Raw genomic sequence first — 9,048 nt, 5'->3', positions numbered from 1 at the left:
CGGCTAATATGTGCTAGCAGTGAGGCAGGGATTTTACACATTAAGATACAGGCTATTGTCACGCAGGCTGAAGATGGTTAATTGAGTGGGTATTTTCTCAACATGGATGGCAGGCTTCCTGGTCTTCCAGTGCCTTTTTATCTCTTTCAGGGTGACAGGTTCAACCTTTTTGGCTTTGCTTAGTTCTACTGAATCACAGCCGGCGTTGGTGGCTGTGCAGAGTTAGATCCTAGTCCTGCAGTGGATCTGCAAAGGATGAATTAGTTGGACTGCAGATGGGTGTATGTCTCTGCTCACTATAATCACATTACAGGATCATGGCCATCATCTGGAGCTTCTAAAAACAACATTCCCTCATCTGTTTGCCTAGCTGATGCATAACACATATTTACACAGGCTCTCATCTTAGAAGTTTCATCATCTCTTGCGTAGGAGAATGCTAAAATGATGTTTGCACCATAAATGTTCCAGATTCTACACATGCTTTCAGTTGCCCCGCATGGTCCTCCAGGCAAAAATACATGAATATCACTGTCCCATAGAGTAAAAGTAAAAGCAGTACATATCTCATTGGAGTTTTCCAGAATATTCTCAGATCTAAAAGGTCTTGTCCTTCAAATATTGGTGCAGGATATGCATGTGCTCAAAGTGGAATACCTGCTTTAGCATTTTCTTTAGTAGGATGTTAGGCTGATTCACCAAGATGCCTAAAAACAGGATTAAGGTTGTGAAGTGCAGAAGGCAATAGGACTGTTTGCCCACTTCAATTTCTTGAGTCAGAGTTTAATCCCCAAGTCAGAGTTTAGGCACTAATCACAAACTTGAAAATTACAATCTGAAATTTAGGAAGGGTGTATCTTCAGGCTGAGTTAAACTGGAACTACATGCTTGGAGGCATTCACAATAAAAGGAGCAAATGCAGCCACAGCTGGGACTGGGGTGTTGCCCAGCCTGAATACGCGCTCCTCTTGTTGTGTGACTGAGAACACCAACAGCATGGAGTTAACAGGTCTGAGGCCCCATAAAATCCCCCTTTGCCCCTCCCTCAGTTACTCCTTGAAATTAACCATCACCAGCCCAATTCAATACATTTTCTAGCCCTAACCTCTTGTTATGATATTTTTTAGTCAAAATCAGTGTGAGCTGGATATACAGTTGACAGTTTCCCATGTCATCATATTGTGTTTTTAATACATATTATTATATTAATGTTTTCTGCTCCTTTATTACATCTTGCTATTTTGCGATCATATAGCTAAAGCAAATTAAGAAATTGAACATACTGTGTGCAACATCTATTTAGGCAACATTAACATAAAATAACCCACCAGTCAAGAAAGATGGCTGGAGCTAAGTGTGGAGTTTTCTGGGTTCACATACACATCACTGCAGGAAGCCTGTGGTTATATGAAATCCGTTGGTGATGTACATATATTGTTGTGACTTTCGAAGGCTCTCTGCCTGAACTGTAGCCTCCAACCCACACTCAAGGCCCATGAAAACATGCACCATCTCAGTCCTAATGGGTTCTCAGTATCTCAGCAAGGACAACAATTCAGTCAGTTAATATGAAAGCTCTGGGAATGCTGGTTCCAAAGCAAAAGATTCAGGGGGCTGGGGAGCCAAGGGGGTAAAAGCCTGCTTCAGAAACAATAAAGGTCAAATAGGTTTGATAAAACCAAAAGAAACCACTTTCTCCTTCAAAACTTATTTTTCAACAAATCAGTAAATTCCAGTGTGTTCAAGTTGATTTTAGGCAGACAAAAATAGGAGTAAGCACGTTGCTGGCTGGACACCAACAGTAGGTGTTATGAGAAGTTTTCTGCTGGGCTCCACAAAAAATTGTTCAACCTTCAAAATTTTATGAAATATTAAGGTTTCGTAATTGTTCTTTAAATCCTTTAACTGACATATAATGGAATTTATGTATAAAGAGAAACCTCAGAATGTTCACAGAGATTATTATTGTGGCTTTTGTACCACTCTGACAACTTGGCTGCTCAAGGACATGGACTTGGTCAATAAGGAAAAGTGTGAAATGACAAATAAATGCTTAGGGACAGTACTTTCAGTAATTTTATCCAGCTCCTCCCATACACTCGAATCTCCCAGTAATTTCAGGCCCAACCCTTGACAGTGGCATGGACAAAGGCTAGGTTTGCAACAAAGACAAGGAGTTGAACACTAAAAGAGGATAAGCACGACTTGCTCAAGGAAAACTTTCTGAATGAAGTAATTTACTTCTGGTTTGAGAATAAACAGCTCTGATAGTCCCTGGTCCATGTAAGATTTCTTCAGGCATGCTTTATTTTATTGCACTTTGAAATCTAAAGGATTCTTCAGGAATGGAAGGTTAAACTTGCACATAAGTGTTCATGAACCTACAGCCTTATTTGACTAATTTCTCCTAGGCTGATAATCAAATACTAAATAGCCCTGGCTCTTGGAGCAAACATTTTCCCCTAAGGACAAACCTCTTTACTGAACAATAGACTAGAAGTGAGCTGGCACTGTGGAGTTCAAGACAGACCCACTGTAATAAATTAAGTTAGAGCACAGCAATTTGGAGGTAGCAGAAGGATGGCAAATCCCACCCTGTTCCCTAATCTTCCCCAAAGGAACATATTTATTACAAACTCTTAAAATCACCTTTTGATAACGTTGAACAGCCTGTGAGGGGCCCATTAAGGCATACCAGGCAGACCCATTTTAATCCTTAATACCACTTGAAGATTATCAATTTGAAATGGCCTTGCAGATCTTATAATAATTTTGTAAACTATTAAAAAGAATTTAAAAACACTACCATGTCTATCTGATGAGAAACATGGGCTCCTCCAGCCTGCCTTACAGAAAACACTGTATCTCTGTGACTGCCTGATGGTAATTCCAGCTGTGGCAATCCAGATTCTCACAGATTCAGAAACTTCCCGAGTTTCACTGAGAGTGAAGACTGTCCTACAGCTCCTGGGTTACTCTCCTCCTCAGGCTGAGTGCAGAAAACTAATTTTCTTTTCTATGTGGGGCACTGTCAACCAAAACCAAGACAGCTAACTCACAACTGCCCATTCTTTTCAGGTTACACAGTAGACGACATTTAAAAGCATGTTGGTTTTTGAGAGTGAGGCTGAAATGGATCCATCTTTCATTTGGTACTTTAAAGAAGCTCTCCAATCTAAATTGCTTAAAGAAGAGAAAACCAAGCCATTCTCTGGCTATAGGACCAGATAGTGGGTAACACTGGCTAGAGGTCTTTGCACCCATTGGTAAAGGCAATGTGAGAATAATCATCATTTCCAAGGGGGCTCAGAGTGCAGACTTTACCAGTCTCCCCACTCCAGAATGGGTGAACTAACCTCTGCTCCTGAAAACCCATGAGATGCATCATAGCAGTTGTGGTTACTGTCTGCACGTCCATGGCAGTGTCTCTTGATGCACTTCTTTGGATGCAACATCTCCACACTGCTCCTAAACACAGGCCACTGCATCAGTAACACAATCAGGCTGGAAAAGGAGAGAAAGAAAATGGAGCAAAGTTCAGCCCCACAAATGTGCAGCGGAAAGAAACTGAAATGCAGGTGTGCCTGGTTGCCTGAGGAGAACCCCAGCTGGCTAATTCCCCCTAACTGCTGTCTGAGGAGCATGAGGAAGTGAGGAGGGAGCGGAAAGAACTGGCATGCTGTCCACCTTGTTTAACTCACTGCTGCCTGTGCCACTGGGCTTTTAGAGGAGAGGTCAGCAGGGATAGGACCCATTGACTTGTAAACTTGTAATTGGGTGATCTGGTCCCTTCTCATTCCCTCGGTTGCCTTCACTAAATGAATATCATATTTACAGGGCTAAAGGAAAAGATATGTGAGCTCAAGAGGAAAGCACAGCATTGCATGTTTGCCCTTCAAAGTAAAGAAACCCAGGAAAGCAGGCACAGCAAACCATAAAGTATACAAGACATGAAACAAGTGGGATGGCTTGGAAAAAATAGGGCACTAATTACCCCAGCTTGAGCCAGATAAGCAGGGCTTTTCACATAGCAACACACACACCACGTCTAGAGCCGGACCTGCAAGACCAACCTGGGCTTGTGAGCAGGGAGGCATTCAGGCTGAAATTGAGCAGATAAGAAGTGAGGGGAGGCTGCCAAACTCATTTTCACTGGGGATCTGAACCACAATTCAGTCCAGGTGACATTTTACATATTTTCACCATTGTTTTTGTTTAATTTGTGAAAGCAATTACACAGCCAATTGAACAGTGTAAAGCAACTGCTGCAACAGTCAATATTTCAGTGAGGTACAGAGCAGCTCAGCTTTCCCAGTTAGGATATTCAGGCATAGCCCTATGGTGTCTGTACCATCCATCACTGACATTGCCATCTGGCTTACCTGAATCCTCCCCAACTACAGCTTGTGCTGAACAAACCTGCCTTTTCTTTGGGTTCCTTCTGAGGAAAACAAGGCAATGAAACACACTGCACTGCTGGAGATATGGACATTGTTAGCCGGTATTCTCAGCTGTTAATTGAAGTGTGACAGGGGACAGCTAAGTGACAGACGAGGCCAAATACACTGGGTCTCTGGGTGGTCACTTTGATGCAGATAATTGATGGCTCACCCTGTTGAATTACACAGTGTAAACATGTAATATTAGACCCCTACAGGACTGCTTTGCCCGCCTGTCACTTCAGCGGGACTACTCTGATGTTTATTCCTGTGCCTGAAAGCAAACCTGTTTCTCTTTGGTGTGGTGTGGTACAGGAATGCCTCCTACCCCACAGGCTGGGTCTGAGCCAGCAGGTCCCAGTCTGCTGCCAGGAATGCAGTGGGGCAAACTGGTGATACAGGTGAGTTGCTGAGATAGCGTAACACTGCCAGTAGAGTAGGAGATAACTGTGCACATAAGTACACTGGGAGCTGGTGGTAGTGCCGCTGTGTTACCTATGATAAATAGCCTGTGTCATCGCAGTAGCTGGTCTCCAGATTGAAACAGACTTTTGTGAATCAGCAGGGTCAGCATTTGAAAAGCATGTGAATATTGTGCACTTGTAAATATTTGAGCACATCTGTTTAGCTCCCTCTCAAAAACCACTGGGAAAAACTACTTCACATTGTGCCATGCAATGCTGTTACCCTGCTCTAATTGTCAAATCTGTTGAGTGTTTTTCTCATGCACACAAAAATTAAAAATTACTATCCTCATTCATGATTAATTCAGCTGCAGTGCTGCACTGTGTCACACTGCATTTTTTAAAGTATTAAATTCCACCTCATAATCAGAAGAGTTTTAATTAACTTTTTGCCAGTTCATCTTTTTTTTCTTCCTTCACAGAGCCTCAGATGATCTCCAGAGCTCCTCTCCCTGCAAATATCTCCCCGGATGCTACCAAGAAAGCTGGCATTGTGAAAATTGCCTACACCAACCCAAAACTCGCCTTTTCCATTCCTCCCTGCTGCATGCCTGAGGCCAGTTGCCTGTCTGTGCACAGCTTGCTTGGCCAGGGCATGACAGAGTTCTAACCCACGGCAATTCTTAGTTGCCTGGGAAGAGCATCTGGCAATTACTTCCCTTCAGCCCAAATCTACTAGGAGATACGGGACTGGTCTTTTATATTAAAACTTTAGGGAAGTGAAAGAGAGGACTTCAGAGGAGAAATATTCCTGCCTGTGTGTCTGCAATTTTTCTGTAAAAGCATCTGCCCTCTTCCCAGCACCTGGTGCACCCCAGGATTGCCCCGAACTGCTCATGCACCTCTTCTGGATTTGCAGAGAGGCTTTCCCAGCAGGAACATGTTTTCAGGTAGGAAGAGTCATCATACTCTAGCTTTCCCAGGCTGACCCTGACAAGAAGGAAGGAAAAAGGTTATTAAACCTCATTATTTTCAGAACAGAGCAAAAGGAAAAGACGACAGCATGGGAAGAGGACCCATAGGAGACTCAACTCCCGCCTACAGGTTTCATGAACCTTTCTGGACCAGTGTGATTTTTTAGACTCACCTTGGAACTGATTTAAAGAGCCAACAGCCAGGTAGGCTTGACCAGGTTTGGATCTTGGTATAGGAGTTTTTCTTCTGAGCAGCAAAAACAGAGAAAAGCAGCAGGAGCTCCTTTCCCTGCCTCTGTACCTACGGGACCCTGATGGAAAACTGCCTCAGCAACAAGACTGCACTGCCTCTAGATGGCTTTTCCTTGCAGGACCAGCACTTACTCAGCGTATCTCCTTAGGTTTTTCTGACCTTGGCAATATTACAAGGGTTGCATTTTCAAATGGCTGAATTGTTCCTGAGCAATTCCTCCAACGTATTAGGCACAAACGTGCTTTCTGTCAGCATCAGGCATGTCTAATCTCTCCACCTGCTTTCTCCTCCCGCAGCTACATTCAGTATCTGTTGAATGGAAAATCCCACTTTTTTTTTTTTTTTGTTTAGTAGCAAATTTCCACTGCAGGCTGAGGGAGCAATCACTCTTTGGAGGAATGGGGGCCAGCAGGGTTAAATTTAGTGTGCTTTCCCCAAGAGGACTTCTTCCTGGGTCCCTGATTTAAAATAACTAGTACCACTGACTGGCATTCTCTCAAAGGGATGCCAGATGTCATCTTTTGGGTCCAAGAGCACCCAGAGCACACCCCTTATGTCACACCATCGGTGGGTGATACCTCTCCTAAGAGCATGACTATGCAGTGAAGCTGCAGGTCTGCTCTCAAGACTGAGATACCTGTAAGGCCAAATGCCTCTTCTTTTACAGGAGTAAAGGTGTCACCTTACAAGCAGGGGCAGGGCAAGCAGGCAAATTCTGGCTGAGAGGGTCTGGTCAGGAGCATGAGCACTTCCAGCCTCTGTGCTTGCTTCCCCAGGGTACATGCAGGTGGCTGTGCTGAAGGGGAGTGCTGTGAGCACCAGTCAGGGCAGAATTGCCCCCTGTGCTTCCCCTGGGATGTCTGAGAGGAGGAAGGCTTTGATGGAGCGCATGCTGCATATGACTGCTCTGCCTGTCCTCCCTGCCCACACCAAGGCCTCACTTCCCCCATAAATCAGCACTGACAGATTTTAGGGCAGAATTGGTACCAGTGAGATCTTGAACCCCTCCTGAGGAGCAAAGGGCTGAAGGGAGCTGCAGAAGGGATCCCTCCACCTGCATCAGAATGGCTGTGCCACAACATGCAACACAATAACAGGATGCAGGAGCTGAGAGTCAGAGGATACATAGTTTGATAGAGTTGATGCTGCTTAATAAAGCATTGAACATTACAAACAAGACACAAGCAATAGGAAAATGGAAAGCAAACAGAAAAGAAAGGGAGCAGGATCAAATGGACATTTCATTATGGGAATTTCTGACAGTGGTTTGCTGCATATTTGAACACAGAAAGATGGGCAGTAGCCATTCACCAGCTCGGATCCAAAGGGACATATATCCCACCTCTGCAAGTGCACAGCTGATGTGGATTTGCTGCTCTCACTGACACCCTGTAATGTCCACTACTTTTTTACTATTTCTGTATCCCTTTAAGGATCACATTGCCTTGAAAGCTCTCTAAGCCTCTGAAAGGAGCTAGGAGAATCTCATCGTTACTTGGGAGGATAAAATGCAGTTATATTTGATATATGAGGCCAGAAGAAACATCTTCTAAAACATTTGCTTTTCAAGTGAAAAAACAAACAAACAAAGGCATTTCTAGCCCAGGGGCATTTTTAGTGGGATTTTCTTAATACTCTTATCCTATCCCCTCCTGCCTGCTTCCCCTCAGCTCTGAACCCACTCATGTGTCACAGGTTGGAAACAATCATTCCCCAGGCCAGAGCACAGTGAACCTCATCCAGGTGGGAGCTGCCACCTGGGACAAGTCCTCCTTCCAAGTTGATATTTGCCTGGCATAGTTTGTGTCGCTTTCAGGAATGAAAGAAGCTGTACTCACCAAGAGACTTTCATGCCATTATCTTGTATTTGCTGTCAAAATAGTTGTTTGCACACAATAGCTTTACCCCAGCTCTGCAGTGGTCAAACCATTACCAGTCATTTTAGAATAAACTCATGTAACGACTAGGCCCTGGACTATTAGTCCTAAGAGAGTAATCCTGTCTACTCTGGGTTTTAACTAGCACAGGTTTCCAAGGGCTAAGACTGTTTATATGCAAAGGATGTACTGATTTAAACTACACATTCAGTTAAAACTTTGGAGCCCTCACTCTTGATAGTCTGGTATAAACTTGCTGACATCCCTGGCTGCTGCACAGGAAGAAGATGACCCTGTAGGAGTTTAGCTTTTTATGCCTCTGCTGTGGGCCATCTCACCCACCCAGCACAGTGCAGCACAGCTGTACAAAGCCACCAGCAGTGCCTTTGTAGGGCAGCAGGCTGGTCTTGCTTCTTCCCCCCCATCACAGTTATAAGATGGGAAATGTTGAGCGTTGTATCATGTAGGAGAATCTCCTTTCTCCCCTTTATGCTGAGTTTCTTGGGTCCACTAATATTAAAAGTAAACTCCTCCATTTGCGGAAATATTTTGCACTACTTTGCTGCCACCACCAGCAAGGACCCAGGATGGGCAGACTCTCTCCATACTTTCCTATACAGCCTACTGCACTGCCTTAGCTGAAGAGTTGACCCTCTAGTCTGAAACATAGCCCTTCTATGCCTGAAGTTTGCTTTGGGGATGTTTCAGTGGTATCCAATTTTTCATAAATTAGTACATACAAAATATCGCACATACCTTTTCCCATCAGGGATGCTCCAGGAAAATGTTTGTGCAGAAGGGCCATTTCTTTTAGCTCTGAAGCATGACGGGCTGAGAACAGATATCAATATTTTGTGAAATAAAAATAGGAAGGGCCACCAATATGGAATATGGCTGATATTTGTAGGTGAGCACTGCAAGGCTGGGTAAGGGATCTGGACACTTTACCACTAAAATTAACCAAAGATATGCATTTCAGTCCCCTAGACTGATTTGCAAATACTCCTGTGGGTCTCAGATGTACAATGCACGTGTGTAATTGTCAGTTCTAGTTTATTTTTAATAGAATCAAGGTAAGATAAACCAGACAAAAATGCAGGC

General features: G+C 43.9%; 1 long non-coding RNA gene across 1 annotated transcript; it reads right to left on the bottom strand.

Moving 5' to 3' along the window:
* Positions 1-571: 571 nt before the first annotated feature.
* Positions 572-5,871, bottom strand: LOC142057104 (uncharacterized). Its single transcript, XR_012660540.1, has 3 exons — positions 5,746-5,871; positions 3,357-3,504; positions 572-707 (listed from the first exon to the last, which is right to left on the bottom strand). It is a non-coding gene; the product is annotated as an uncharacterized LOC142057104 (long non-coding RNA).
* Between the last annotated feature and the right edge of the window lie 3,177 nt (positions 5,872-9,048).

The sequence above is a fragment of the Phalacrocorax aristotelis genome, chromosome 5, assembly GCF_949628215.1.
Source record: "Phalacrocorax aristotelis chromosome 5, bGulAri2.1, whole genome shotgun sequence".
NCBI classification, from domain to species: domain Eukaryota; kingdom Metazoa; phylum Chordata; class Aves; order Suliformes; family Phalacrocoracidae; genus Phalacrocorax; species Phalacrocorax aristotelis.
Note: the sequence above shows the minus strand (reverse complement) of the source record. Positions and strands in the feature narration are given on the sequence as shown.